Here is a 16,620-nt window from a genome sequence, read left to right as displayed (position 1 = left end):
GATGTTGAAGATCTTTTAATTTGCTTAATTGCTATCTGTGTATCTTCCTTGGTGAAGTGTCTATTCAAAATTTACACTTGTTTTTACTGGCTTATCTCCTTATTATTGACTTGTGAGAGTTGTTTATATATTCTGAATAAATAGCCTTGTTTGGATACATGTACTGCAATTATTTTCTACCAGTCTTTCTTTTGTTTTTTCATTTTCTTAATTTCTTTTGAAGAGTAAAGTTTTTTTATTTTAATGAAGTCAAAATCATCAATTTTTTTCAGCTTTATTGAGGTATGATTGAGAAATAAAAAAACTGAAGGTGTTACAAGATGATGTTTTGATATACGTATACATTGTGAAATGATTACCATAAACAAGCTAATTAACAAATCCATCATCTCACATAGTTAGATTTGTGTGTGTGTGTGTGTGTGCGTGTGGTGAGAACATTTAAGATCTACTTTCTTAGCAAATTTCAAGTATACATTATTATTAACCATAACATTATGCTTTCAGAACTTATTCATCTTGAAACTGAATGTTTTTACCCTTTGATCAATATCTCCCCTTTCCCCTACTCCCCAGCCTCTGGTAACCACCATTCCACTCTCTGTTACGATGAGTTTGATTTTTTTTTTTTAAGGATTCCATATATATGTAAGATCGTGTGATATTTGTCTTTCTGCATCTGGCTTATTTTACTTAGCATAATGTACTCTAGGTTCATCCATGTTGTCACAAATGGCAGGATTTCCTTCTTTCTTAACGCTGCATAATATTCCACTGTACATGTACACCACATTTTCTTTATCCATTCATCTGTCGATGGACACAAGTTGTTTCCATATTTTGGCTAGTGGAATAATGCTGCAGTAAACATAGGAACGTAGATATCTCTTCTAGATCCTGATTTCATTTCTTTTGGATATACACCCAGAAATGGGATTGCTGGATCATATGACAGCTCTATTTCCAATTTTTTGAGGAATCTCCATACCGTTTTTCTTAATAACTGTATCAATTTACATTCCCAGCAACAGTGCACAAGAGTTGTCTTTTCTCCACATCTCACCAACATTTGTTATCTTTTGACTTTTTGATAATGGCCATCCTAACTGGTGTGAGGTGCTATCTCATTGTGGGGTTTTTTTTTGTTTTTGTTTTTTTATTTTGCTGAGGAAGATTGGCCCGGAGCTAACATCTGTTGCCAATCTTCCTCTTTTTGCTTGAAGAAGATTGGCCCTGAGCTAAAATCTGTTGCCAATCTTCCTCCTTTTGCTTGAGGAAGATTATCCCTGAGCTAACATCTGTGCCAATCTTCCCCTATTTTGTATGTGGGACGCTACCACAGCATCACTTGATGAGAGGTGTGTAGGTCTGCGCCCGGGATGCAAACCCATGAACCACAGGCCACTGAAGCGGAGTGCGCAAACCCAACCACTCCATCACCAGGCTGGCTCCTTGCTGCAGATTTGATTTGCATTTCTTTTATGATTAGTGATGTTGAGCATCTTTTTGAAATCATCAATTTTAAAATTTTATAATTTGTACTTTTTGTGCCCTCTTTAAGGAATCTTTACCTATCCCAAGGTCATTGTAATTTTATACTATTTTTTCTTAGAGAAATTTTATAGTTTTAGCTCTTATTTTTAGGTATATGATCCATCTGAGGTAAATTTATTTATATGGTGTGAAGTAAGGGACTAAGTTCACTATTTAGCAGATGGATATCAAATCGATCCAGCACCATTTGTTGGAAAGATTATCCTTCCTCACTCAATTGCCTTGGCATATTTGTCAAAAATCAATTGTTTATAGATATAGACATATTTCTATTCTCACTAATCTGTGGCACTGATAAATATGCCTTTCTTCTTCCTAACAGCACACTGTCTCAATTATTGAAGCTTTATAATAAGTTTTGAAACCAGGTTGTATAAGTCCTCAAACTTTGTTCTTCTTTTTCCAAACTCTCTTAGCTAATGTAGCATTTATATTTCCATATAAGTTTTTTAAGCAACTTGTCAATTTCTAAGAAAAATAATTCTACTGGGATTTTCATTAGGATTGCACTGAATCAACAGATCAATTAAGGGAGAAATAACATCTTAACGATACTGAATCTTCCAATTCACGAACACTACAAATGTCTCTATTTATTTAGGTCTTCTTAAATTTCTCTCAGCAATGTTTTGCAGTTTTCAGTACACAGGTCTTGCACAACTTTTGTTGAATTTATTCCTAATAATTTAATATTTTTGGTGTATTATCAACACAAAAAATCAGCTGTGTTTCTATACAACAGTGATGAATAATCCAAAAAAAAAAAATTAAGAAAGCAATTCAATTTAAAATAGCATCTAAAAGAACAAAATACCCAGGAATAAATTTAACCAAGGAAGTAAATGATCTGTATACTGAAAACTGCAAAACGTTACTGAAAAAGTTAAAGAAGACCTAAAAATGGAAAGCCATCCCATGTTCATAGATAGAAGTGTGATACTGTGATTTATAATAAGAAATATATATTTGGTCTTTCGTCCTGGTTTCTGGCACAGAGCTCTCAAAACCCTTGCAATTTCAGTATGAGAGTGATAAAGGGCTTTTGTCATGTTAAGGAGGTGACTTTTGGAAAGCACCTAAGAATGGAGGCTGGTTGCCTGAGGAGTCAACCAGGCCTACTAGAGGGTTGGAACTTTCAGTCCCGCCTCCCTGACCTCCAGGGAGAGGAGAGGAGAACAGGTGGAGGTTGGCTCAATTGCCAGTGGCTAATGATTTAATTAATCATGCCTATGTAACGAAGCTTCCATAAAAACCCAAAAGGATGGGGTTCAGAGAGCTTCCACGTTGGTGAACACAGAGATTTGGGAAGAGTGGCAAGCCTGGAAAGGGCATGGAAGCTCTGCACCCTTTCCTTGCTCTATGTACCTCTTCCATCTGACTGCTCCTGAGTTATATCCTTTTATAATAAACTGGTAATCTAGTAAGCAAAATGTTTCTCTGAGTTCTGTGAGCTCTCTAGCAAATTAACTGAACCCAAGGAGTGGGTCATGGGAACCTCTGATTTATAGGACTCACAACTGGCGTCTGAAGTCCAAGGAGGGGGTCGCTGGAATATCCAATCTATAGCAGGTTGGTCAGAAGCACAAGTAATAACCTAGGCTTACAACTGGCGTCTAACGTTGTGGGGCGGGGGTGGGGGTGGGGTGGCAGTCTTGTAGGCCTGGGCCCTCACCCTGTGGAATCTGATGCTATCCCTGGGTAGATAGTGTCAGAACTGAGTTGAATTGTAGGAAACCCAGCTGGTGTTGGAGAATTGTTTGTTGGTGTGGGGAAGCCCCCTCCCTCACATTGGAATTGGTCTCAGAACACCAATTTAAGAAGACTTAATATTGCTAAGATGTCAATACTACTCAAAGCAATCTACAGATTCAATGCAATGCCTATCAAAATTCCAACAGCCTTTTTTGAAATAGAAAAGCCAATCTTCAAATTCATGTGGAGTTGCAAGAAGCCCTGAAGAGCCAAAACAATCATGAAAAAAGAAAAACAAAGTTGGAGGACTCACACTTCCCAATTTCAAGACTTACTACAATGCTACAGTAATCAAAACAGAGGTACTGGCATAAGAATAGACATATAGACCAATGGAATAGAATTGAGGGTACAGAAATAAACCCATATGTCGATAGCCAATTGATTTTTTAACAGGTTGCCAAGTCCATTTAATGGGGAAAGAATACTCTCTTCAACAAAAGATGCTGGGACAGCTGGATTTCCACATGCAAAAGAATAAAGTTACATTCCTACCTCCCACCATATATAAAAACTAACTAAAAATGGACAAACAACCTTAATGTAACAGCTAAAACCACAAAATTCTTAGAAGAAAACATAGGGGTAAATTTTCCTGATCTTGGATTTGGCAATGGATTTTCAGATATGACACCAAAAGCATGGGCAATAAAAGAAAAAAATAGATAAACTGGACTTCAAAATTAAAAAACTTTTATGCATCACAAGACATTATTAAGAAAGTGAAAAGACAACCAACAGAATGGGAGAAAATATATGTAAATCATATATCTGATAAGGGTTTAATACCAAAAATAGGTTCCTATAACTCAACAATATAAAGACAAACAAGACAGTTAAAAAATTGTCAAAGAAACTGAATAGACATTTCTATATAGAAGATATACAAATGGCCACTAAGCACATAAAAAGATGCTCACTATCATTAGCCATGAGGGAAACACAAATTAAAACCACAATGAGATACCACTTCATACCTTCTAGGGTGGTTATAATTAAAAAAAAAAAAAAAAAAGTAAGGGCCGGCCCCGTGGTGTAGCAGTTAAGTGCTCGTGCTCCACTACTGGTGGCCCAGGTTTGGATCCCGGGCACGCACCAATGCACTGCTTGTCAGGCCATGCTGTGGTGGCGTCCCACATGAAGTGGAGGAAGATAGGCACGGATGTTAACTCAGGGCCAGTCTTCCTCAGCAACAAACAGAGGTGGATTGGCATGGATGTTAGCTCAGGGCTGCTCTCCCTCACAAAAAAAAAAAAAAAGTAAAAAAAGTGTTAGAGAGAATGTGGAGAAAATTAGAACCCACATACATTGCTGTAAAAAATATAAAATGATGCAGCCACTATGGATAACAGTTTGGAAGTTCCTCAAAAGTTAAACATAGAATTACCATATGACTCAGCAACCCCACCCACTCCTAGGTACACATCCAATTAAAACTGAAAACAAAGACTCAAATAGAGACTTATATGTCAATGTTCACTGAAGCATTATTCACAACAGTCAAAAGGTGGAAACAGAGCCAGCCTTGATGGCCTAGTGGTTAAAGTTTGGCACACTACGCTTCAGTGGCCTGGGTTTGGTTCCTGGGCACAGAACCACACCATTTGTCTGTCAGTAGCCATGCTTTGGCGGCGGCTCACATAGAAGAGCTAGAAGAACTTACAACTATACACAACTATGTACTGGGGCTTCACTGAGGAGAAAAAAGGAGGAAGACTGGCGATGTTAGCAATGGGCGAATCTTTCCTTGCAAAAAAAAAAAAAAAAAAAGGAAGGTGGAAACAACCTAAGTTTCCATCACCATATGAATGAATAAACAAAATGTGGTATATGCATACAATGGAAAATTAGTCAGTCATATAAAAAGGAATGAAGTTCTGACACATACTACAAAATGAACGAACCTCAAAAACATTATGCTAAGTGAAATAAGCCAGACACCAAAGGACAAAAATTGTATGATTTCGTTATATGAGATATCCAGAATAGGCAAATTCATAGATTAGAGGTACCAAGAGACGGGAATGGGGGAAAGGAGAGTTATTGCTTAATGGTTACAGAATTTCTGTTTAGGGTGATATAAAAGTTTTGGGAATAGATAGTGGAAATGGCTGTATGACATTGTCCATGTACTTAAAGAGACTATAGGAAAAAAATGTTTTAAATGTATTCTAGGAATACAGTAAAAAGAGAAAATATTTTACTTGGGTGGCTTAAGGACTGATCATAGAGGAATGAACATTGTAAGCATTAAAGAATGGGTAATATTCACTCATGCAGACTTAAAGCATGAAGCAGATATGAGCAAAACACAGGAACAGAAAAATATATGTTGATTCAGAGAGGGCATTATGGGAAGTGGGGCCATATTGTAAGAAAGATATTCAGGAAGGAAAAACTGCTAAGTGTTCTCATTACTAACATTTTTTTAAATATACAAGTCAAATTGCATTCTAACAGATTTTTATAAATTTGAGAAAAACTACCAAAAATCTAGTCATAGGATCACTTATTTCAAACAGAAGTCCATATAATGACACATTTAGTAGAACTTAAGTTTTGATAAGAAAGACAAGCCACTGGAGTTGATAGGAGAAACATTTTATCGGTAGCAAATTTAAGAACATAGTATATGCTATTTTCCCGCAAGTCTTGTGTTTAAACGTGACTGAGTATAAATCAAACATGTAATATTTCAGTGGAAGTTTCTGTCCATTGATTTGCCCTCAGAGATTCATTTGGGTAACATATATCCTTCAGGATGATCACAAATAAATCTCTAGAATTGCTGAATATAAATTTTTTTATAAATGCTACAACTGCAAAATTTTCCAGTTGTCAACCCACTAATGAAAAGAATCTGATAAAATTTAGTCTTTTTTATAATAAAGTATACCTGACAGAAGTGTCACAGACCTTTAGTAAGAGTGGTTCACTATGAGGGGTAAAAAAAGAGTAAGAGGAGAAAGGCGTGCCAGCATCCCATACTGACGCCCTTCACAAGCTCTGCCAAGGCAGCGTCACACTTACAGACAAACCACCATTTACTCCTGCTCCCTATTTATTTATATGATTATGAGTATGGAACCACTTAGAAACAAATACCAATCTAAGTTATTAAATTTAGGAAAGTTTAACGATTGTACAGTTTGAAAATATTTCATAATAGGTACCTAATGACAAATTCCAAAAAGAATTTTAACATATAATATTATTTGTTTAATAAATATTAAACAGCCTTCACATTCTTCTCTCTGGAAATCAAGACTCAATCTTGTCTAATGAGAAAATAGCGTGTACCAACTCTTCTGTTTTTACACAGCAATAATTCAGAAACTTAAGTCATTCCTCATCTCACTGCACACCAAACCATTTATATTAATGTGAAATACTACACTTGATATTATTGGGAATTCCAAAGCACCTTTATGAAAATTAATGAAATGCATGATAAAAAATTTTAGAAAACTGTATTTTTAAAATACTGTAGTTCTCAATTACCAAACGTAAATTCAACAATGACATAGATTCCATGAGCAAAACGTATTTAAATGCCTATTAGAATGTAAATTCTACTTCAGCAAACATCAGGTCTAATTATGTGCCTACAAAACACCTAGTAAAATGCTCAATAAATACTTAATAAAAATAATAAAGTGTAAAATGTTTAAACTTATTACAAAATATTAGTCAGGTATATTTAAATTTACTTTCTAAACAGAATATTTTAGATTATGAAATGATTAAAATTAGCAATATTCATGAAAGATTATATATATCAATTCACTATCAAAAAAATCCTTTTTTCATGATCCCCAAAATAATAAGGGAAAGATACTATGTAATACAGGGACTTAAGCCTTTTAAAAATAAATATTTATGAGTTATCAAACTTGAAATACAGAATCTTGCTGAACTATAAAAACAAGGATACAAAATATCCTTTCAAGATACGTGTTCCAATGTATAATTAGGGAGTAATGCATTTTAATTTCATTAAACTTACCAGCATGTATCTAGATTAAAATAATTATCAAAGCTATATTTAACTGATACATACAATACTTAGTTCTACAGAAATAAATCTGGTTTTACCAGGTGAGCTGTCAAATAAAAAATTAGGGATAGATTATGTCTGAAAGCAATTACCAATATAGCCTGAGACATTCATTATCATTTTAAAGAAAAAATGTAATGAATGCAAACGTCAGGCAACAAAGTAAGATGTTTAGGAAAGTGTTTACCAAATGAGAGCAGAACCTGACTTAAAGGGAGAGGATGTCCATATGCCAAAGAGAAGTCTCTAAAACTAAAATAGAGAGAAAATGAAATGGAAGCATAAGTGACATACTTGTTGGATAAAGCAGTGGTTCTCAACTAGGGGCGATTTTGCCCCCCAGGGGATATTTGGCAATGCCTGCATTTTGGTTGTCACACTGGGGAGGGGAGAGAGCGCTACTGCCATCTAGTGGGTAGAGGCCAGGGATGTTTCTAAACATCCTACAATGCACAGGACAACTGCCCACAACAAAGAATTATCCAGCCCCAAATGTCAACTGTACCAAAGTTGAGAAACTCTAATGCCAAGGAAGCTAGTAGTAATAACAGCAAAGAGGACAAGATGTTCAGTTCCTCTTTGTCTCTACTAACGACTAACTCTACGATTTTAAGCAACTGCAAAGTTTGGGCTTCATTTACCTCGCTTGTAAAAATGCAATAATAGCATTTTGCTTGCCTAAAACAGGAGATCAGAGATATCTAAAATGCTTTGCAGCCCTACGCTACTCTACGATTTCCACTAGTAAAATGTGAGCAGCTGTGTTATCATAACACGTATTCCATCCAGGCCTTACTCTGAAACCGGAGACATAATGCCTTCTTCACAAGGATCACACCCTGAAGCTAAGATCTCTGCCCTTCCCATAATATTAGCTTTTTTTCATTGTTGTTCTAGCATTTAGTTTTAAAGAAAACAGAAAAAACCCTAATTAGTAAAGCTACTGGATAGAAGAGCAAACAACTCTAGACTTAGTGACTTGATTAGATCCTTTGTCCATGTTTCCCTGAGAAGCAAATAGCAAATATCTATTGTGCAAAACAAGACATATAAATATCCTGTATGGAGGAAAAGTCATTCATTCAACACTAAGGACCTACTACGTGCCTGGTACCATACCAGCTGGAGAAGATAACAAAGACTAAGACGACAGTGAGCTCAAGCACAATGAAGCTTTTCATCTAATTTGCAAGAGATTAAAGAGGTGTTAAAATGAACACAAACAAGAGTTGCTAAGGAAGTACAACAGAGAAACATCAAAATCAGGGGGATCGGAGTAAAGGAAGTTTTCTTAAAGAAGAAAAATGCAAGCATTGAATTTTGAAGAACAATTAAGTCAAGAGAAAGCTCTAGGCAATGGGACCAGGAATGTAGCTGAGTTGAGGGGAAGTTTGCTCAAGTTTTCTAAGACTAAGCTGGCTCACTACTCTACGCTGTTCTTGCTGATGTAGAAGGGGTAGAGCTGCTCTCAGATAAAATATGTCAAGGCAGTCACCTGACATTCCATTTCTGAAAAGTCACAAACTTGGTAGAGATAGTAGGGAGAGGTATCACGGAAAGAAGCAGGGGAAGAAAATAGAGAATTCCCAGTTTTCAAAAGCTTGCTGACACTCCTCATTTACTTATAAAGGTTTTACTGCTACTTATGGAAACTGAAGCTGTGATTTTTTTTTTTGAGGAAGATCAGCCCTGAGCTAACAACCATGCCAATCCTCCTCTTTTTTTTTTTTGCTGAGGAAGACCGGCCCTGAGCGAACATCTATTGCCAATCCTCCTCCTTTTTGTTTTTCCCCCTTTTCTCCCCAAAGCCCCAGTAGATAGCAGTACGCCACAGCTGCACATCCCTCTAGCTGCTGTATGTGGGACGCTGCCTCAGCACGGCCCAGACAAGCAGTGCATTGGTGCGCGCCCAGATCCGAACCCGGGCCACCAGTAGCGGAGCGTGCGCACTCAACCGCTGAGCCACGGGGCCGGCCCCTGAAGCTGTGATTTGAGAGTAAAATTATTAGAGAATTGATGTAGTTTCTTGGTTTATTCAGGTTGGAAAAATCACTCAAAAATATATTCAGATTACTATTTCTATTACCTTATTCACAAGTCTAAATTAATTTCTTCTTGTTACTGCTGTTTTAACATAAAATAACCCGTGGCTTACACTCTAATGAGACAATTTTTGAAAAAACTATAGTTATATAAAGACTTCTGAAACTTCAGCTTTAGTTTCTATATCGGAGCAGTTCCATAGAACTACAAGTGATTTTAAAATTTAACCAATAAGGAAACTGGGATAAAGGCAGGTTAAATGAAAATACCCAGTTAATGTCAAGGCCAGTTCACAGACCTAGGTAGGAATACTAGAAAAATGAAGGACACTGAAAGCATGCAGGAAACTCCCTCTTTTTACAGATAAACAAATTGATAACCAGAACAGTTATGACTTGTCCAAAAAATTCCCAAATCACAGTAATACAGAAATCTTTCTATTATTAACAAAATAAAATGTATCATTTGTCCAAAAGCAAATGATGACAGGTTGAAAAGGTTGAGTTAGACGATCTCATGAGATGAGATTATAAAACTGTTCCAAAGGAAACCAATTTTAAGTCAGTTGTTTTCTAATTACTCTGGGTCTAGTTTTACACGGAGTGGTGAGTAGGAGGGGAAACTGGCAAGTGGCCTGGCTACCAGGAAGAGAGAAGTCAGACAACCTAATAAACTTCTTCAGCACCTAAACCACTTAGCTGATCTCTACCACTCAGGCATCAGTGAAAGCCCACTGAACCAAGTAACCTGTCCTATCTTTCGCATAGGCCCTATCTCCTAGAGCACCTGACCCTACTCTCCAGAACCACCAAAATGCCTCCTCTACTCCATCAGTCTGAGCTCAGTCCGCACTCTTTTACCTTATGCACCGTAATGTAATTTGCTACTACGTTAAGTTTCTTCATAGAATGTAGGCCCCTTTAAGGACAGAAAACTTGCCTGTATCTATTCTTATTACTTCCAAAACTCAGCAGTGTGTATGACATATAATAGGCACCCAGTTTATTAGATGAAGAAATGAGCTAATATATTCCACAACTCAGGATTAGTTCTCACTTAATATCCAAGACTACTGTCTTCTGGTATAAAAGTCCAGTAACTTTTAAAGCTAGTAGACTCTCTCTGAGTTTCTCCTCTTCTCTGGTAGACACAAGTCTAAATAAAAGTGATCTACGGATAGGTGATCAAACTCTAGATACAAATAACATCTGCAGCCTAGCTACTTTATACATCAACCACGTTAACCTCCTTTTTGCTAATCTGTACTGCACAGTATCAGTAAAATAATGTTCTATGCTCCTAGTACTGGTGTGAAGAACTGGGATGATAGCTGTGCTCTCAGTCAGAGGGCAGATAATTTAGTTAAAAAAGAAGTGGGAGTAGTTTTGCCCTCCTGTCAAAATTTCAGTTTAGCAGAACAATTCAATTTCTCTGTAGATCAGACATTTAATAAATCTGACTTTAAACCAACTCCAATGGTCCCCAACTATCTCAGGAAACAAAGAAGTTCTCAAAAACTTTGTAACAAAATACTTTTATAATTTTATGCCACATTACTGGATATGGAAATACACACACACACACACACACACACACACACACCCCATCCTGAAAGAGAGAGAACAAACAGCAAGAATTACAATAGACTGTGAGTAGTTTCATGAAGTGTGCAGTTCGGAGTGCTGTGATGGCATGTAATAGGGAATATAACATAATCAAAAAGATCAAGAGAAGCTTCCCAGAGGAAGTGAAATTTAAGCAGAGAGTTATATAAGGAAAAAGGATGAATTTAAGTAGAAAGAAGAGAAAGTACAACGAATCTGAGGAACTGAGACATTCAGAATGCATACATATAAAACACAGAACTTAATATTCATCCCCTGAGAACCTACTATGTTATAAGCACTAAAAATATCACTGTGAATGAGATAGATACGGTCTCTGCTTTCATGCTACTTATAGTCTAGTTAGGGAAATAAGAATTCTTAAAATAACTAAAAATCACAATATGGTATTAAATGCTATGAGGCCAACAAGTGTATTGTGGGACCACAGGGGAGAGTCACACTCACCTAGTCAGAACGGGCTTCCTCAAGGAAGCAACACCTAATTTGATATTCAAACAATGACTGGGGACAATACAGAAAAGAAAACGGTTTGAGGCAGAAGAAACAGCTGTGTAAATATATACTCATTATAAAATATTTCAGTTTGTAGCTTTTACAAAATAAATTGGTCTCCCAGTAGAAAGAGCTATTAAAGTTATCAACGAACTTTGACAATAAAAGGAAAATCAATTTTTTTATTCTAAATTGACAAAATGTGTGCTTTTAAATATTTCCTTCTAAAATTCTGAATTGCCATAGCAAAAGCGATGGGAGATGTCAACAACAAGCTGTATCTTTTTACTGATTCCAGTATGTCCCCAGATGCTAAAATTAGAGCACTAACAAAATATACATTAAAAAATATGGCAGGACAAATTCTGAAAAGCGAAGTGCAATATACCATGCTACCTTTCTTGAAACGTGGGATGGGAATAAGAATGTATATTAACGTATTTGTATTTGCTTATAAATGCATAGAGAAACTATGAAAAGATAAGTTAAAAACTAACAACAATAGAAAACTGAGGGACGGGAGAATTGGGAGAGGGAGACTTTTTTACTACATGTTAAAGTTTCTTCATTATCCAGTTAAAAATTAAAATTAAAAATGCACCACTTGGGGCCGGACCGGTGGCGCAAGCGGTTAGGTGCACGCGCTCCGCTGTGGCGGCCCAGGGTTCGCCGGTTCAGATCCCGGGCACGCACCAACGCACCACTTGTTAAGCCATGCTGTGGCGGCGTCCCATATAAGGTGGAGGAAGATGGGCACGGATGCTGGGCCAGGGCCAGTCTTCCTCAGCAAAAAGAGGAGGATTGGCAGATGTTAGCTCAGGGCTGGTCCTCCTTACAAAAAAAAAAAAAAAAAATGCACCACTGTAGGGGCTGGCCTGGTGGCATAGTGGTTAAGTTCACTTTGGCAGCCCAGGGTTCACAGGCTTGGATCCCGGGCACAGACCTACACCACCCCTTATCAAGCCATGCTGTGGCAGGCATCCCACATAAAATAGAGGAAGATGGACAAAGATGTTAGCTCAGGGCCAATCTTCCTCACCAAAAAAAAAAAAAAAGAAGAAGAAGAAGAAGAAGAAAAATATACCACTATAAAACAAAAACACAATTTTTAAAAAAAAGTTATAATAATTTATTGTGCTTAATATGCATCATTTATATGAAAACTGATTTTGTGCTATATATATTTACCCTCTTGGAATTCACTGATCCTTTCGTCTTTGGGAAGTCCTTATTTATATTTATTTCCCTTTTCTCTGCTACCAATATACCACCATTAGCAGTGTCCTTTAGTTGTACAGTAACATTATATATCTATATCCAGCTGAAACTGATTACAAATTATTCATCTTTAGCTATTTATTTTGTCAACAAAATTCAATGGAAAAGCAAATATTTTATTTATTAAGAAAACTAGAAAAATGATGTTCTTCTCCTTTTTCTTCCTTACACAAAGCAAGCTAAGAATATTTTGCTGTGTTCTAAAAGCTGAACAAGGAAAAAAATTAAAAATAAAGAAATTTACTATTGCAATTCTTTGGAAATTATTATATTTTTCAATAAAAAAATAACACATTTTGGGAAAAGACAGAATGACACTTTTCCAGTCTGCCAGGAAACAGAGCCCTTCTTCAATTGAAGATCTATCAAAATATGCAAGCAAATGTCATGGCAACAGAAGCTCTCACCATGGTAACATCATCCCTGCTACAGAGGAAAACCACTCTAATTCGTCACGTACTTCAAGAAAAGGCATTAGACTAATTCCAATTTTCATTTTACAATCTATCCATAACACTCAATATACATGGCAGTACTAAAGATTTAATAAAAACATTAATATTTCACAAAAAAGCAATATTAAAATCAAAACTGACTCAATTTACATGCAAACTGATTAACGCCAGAGACATACAATCAAGGTGACCACCTTACAGAAAATCAAGATAGTTATGAAAACATAAAAAACAATCCTCTCACTATTGCTTGAGAGTAAATACTCTAGACTCAATATAGAAACAATTATATGTTTTACTAATCACATATAGCTGGTAGATAAAACAAGAAGTCTTTTTTTTTAAATAAAACAAAGAAAATACTTTCAACATTGTTATTATTACCTCTATTTTGTAATTCATTATATATAATTCTGTTTTTCTTTCATAGTGATGGATTATTAATGGCACAAAAATTATTATCTAGAAACTAAGTGTCTCCAGGCGACAAAAGTAAAATCAAATATGATTTTTTAAAAGGTTAGAAATTAAATCAGTTATTACCACAAATAAAAATTTACTATGCTACATAAATCATTAAAATCTTCTTGTAAAAGCTAGTAAATAAATATTACCAACTTTGTAAATTAAAAGATCTAATAGCTTTCAGGTAAAAGATCTACTACCGATAGCATATTAAAACGCCAAGTGGTCATTTTAAAATATTCATTTTTAGGTGACAAATCATTTACGAAAGATTAGCAATTCAAAATGTCAATGAAATCATAAAACTGAAAAGCTTATATATAAGAGTCTAAAACCTAATTGGTTTATGGTATAGACTAATAACGAGATGGAAAATTCAATTTGAAAATGCTTCTTTTTAAAAATGATCACTTTGCTTTGATCAAAGTTTGAACCTTAAACCTCAGAAAGAATATACGTTTAATATTCAACAGCTAATTTTTTCTTCGAAGAAAATACCCACTTTTCTCAAAATATTTAAATACAGCTTACAGTTCAAATTTTTAAAAACACTCTTTGTGAATAAAGTAATATAATTAAGTCACCTTTAAATAAAAATATCAGTTATTTTTGCATCAACAGCAAAACACATGGAGAAACCAACAGGCAGCATGTGATAAAGAAGAGAGTAAACTGGCTTCAAACCTAATTTTGGTCTTTAACCTGAAAGCAAGGGGAAATCACGAGAGACTAAGGAAGAAGATCACTCTGGATGTAGCATGAAAAAAAGATTGGAGGAAGACAAAGGGGATGCTGCAAGACCAGTTAGGATGTCACTGCAGTGGTCCAGGCAAGAGGCAATGAATGACAAGTCAGATTAGAGTTGTGGCAGTGGTTATGGAGAGAAAAGGGAATAATTTCAGAGATATTTAGGAGATAAAGTAAGACTTGGAGATGGATTAGAGGGATGAAATAGGAGAAGGTCTCAAAGATGACATCTAGATTTCTCATTTAAGTAACTGCATTTAAGAAACTAGGAAGAAAATGCTGGGAAAGGATCAATTTGTACAGTTTGTATGTTGGTTGGTTTGATTGTCTTGGGAGTAGAGATGGAGATCAGCTTTAAAATATACGTAGTTTCTGGTGTTTTTGAAAAATTCAAAACGTGATATCAAGATAGGCAATTAAACAACTCTGGAACTTAAATATAAATCAAAAGTCTGAGTCACAGGCTTATAGGAGATAACTGAGGCCATGGGTATAAATGAGATTTCTAGGGGGAGAGCACAGCACGAGAAAGAAGGAAGGTCCAGGACACTGAGTGTTGAGAAACTCTAAACTTCAACAGCTAGTAAAAGATGAAGAGCTTGAATGAGACAGAGAAGAAATGGCATAAGACTAGAAGGAATCAGGAGCATGCGGTGTCACAGAAGCCATGATTTCAAGAAAGAGTGGACAGCACTATAGACTACCACTAGACGACTAAGAAAAGGGCTGAAAAATGATCTTGACTTTGCAATGAAGAGGTCATTGGTGACCTTTCAAAAAAGCAGTTGATTCAAACAGTATTTACTTAGGTGAAGCCCTTTTTAAAATATAATCTTATCTAGAAGTATAATATATAAAAGAAATAAATCAAGGCTGCTGTTATGTAGACAGAATGCTCACCTAGTAACCTATCCTTCCATTTGACCCTCTGAGGCAGTTCACAGAAACCTAGAACTTTGGAAACTAGTATTTGAAACCACTGGGCTAGATAATTTTGGAAGTATCTTTTCAGCACTGATTTTCTCTAATTTTGTAAATGCAATTTAATCTACTTTGTTTAAACTGAGGCTTTCATGATAATTAATGATTGCTCTGTGTTTTAGTAAATATCAGATACTGGTGCATTTCTTTATAAACACAAAGAAATATCCTAAGCTTTATTTTCCTGAATATACCATCAATTAACTTTGCTTTTCCTTTTTCTTATAAAAGTAATAAACTGTGTGTAATTCCGGATGTGTTACAAAATTATGTCTCCGAAAAACAGAACATGAAAAGGAAAACTTCTTCTAAGCTGGTGTTTGGGGTTTTTTCCTCAATAGCATCATCATTTTAATATAGTATCTTTATCACTATTCTTCAATATTTTGCCAGGATTCAAAATATTTTCTTTTCTTTTTTTAGCAGTAGTAACATCTATCTTTTAATCAACTTTAATTCACTCACTATAATTTCATTAAATAATTTCATTAAATGGAGCAGAATTAACTTCTTGCTAAGTTTTAAGTAACTAGCACCAAACAAATGTAGGCCAAGAAGTTTTTTCACAAGTAGATACACCAGGAATCCTCTTCATCTTTCACCATTCATTTGCCTCTGGAATATTTCTGAGGTATCAGAGAATGGATTACAAATTTTAAAAAATCAAGCTTTGCCTACCTTTGACCAGGACTTCCTCTCCACTTTATGCAGACTCACTCAGATTGCTAGGCTGGTCACTGAAAACTGTCCCTTTCTTCATTTATTTAAATTGTTGGTTCAAGAGAGCCAACAGATGCAACACCACATTGTGAGAAGTTTTGAGGATTTTCTGATAAACGTGGTGGATTAAACATGTACATCTATATCCACTTTGATTTGAAAACTTACTAAAATGAGAGTAACAGAAAAGAGATATCAACAGAAAAGGAAAAATAGGAGAGAAGACAACAGCAGAAAACAATATGTCAATACCTTTTTGAAAGACAGAAAGTAGATGGAGAAGTTAATTGGGCATAGAGCAAAGAAAACTGAATACTAAATGCTTGTAGAGAAGGATATCAATGCAAAGCAACTCACGCTGCATGCTGCAGTTCCCCAGAACCAATTAAGTAATATAAAGAACAAGTAACTGAGAAGGCTGCCAGGGGGAGAAACGTAAGGCATGGTA

At 35.7% G+C, this 16,620-nt stretch overlaps 1 protein-coding gene across 3 annotated transcripts in view; it reads right to left on the bottom strand.

Annotated features, from left to right (window-relative positions):
• RNGTT (RNA guanylyltransferase and 5'-phosphatase) overlaps positions 1-16,620 on the bottom strand; it is a 308,561-nt gene that overhangs the window by 117,568 nt on the left and 174,373 nt on the right. The gene's annotated exons all lie outside the window — the stretch shown is intronic.

Source organism: Diceros bicornis, chromosome 23, assembly GCF_020826845.1.
Source record: "Diceros bicornis minor isolate mBicDic1 chromosome 23, mDicBic1.mat.cur, whole genome shotgun sequence".
NCBI lineage: Eukaryota > Metazoa > Chordata > Mammalia > Perissodactyla > Rhinocerotidae > Diceros > Diceros bicornis.
The sequence above is the reverse complement of the archived record's forward strand: the minus strand, read 5'-3'. Positions and strand labels throughout refer to the sequence as shown.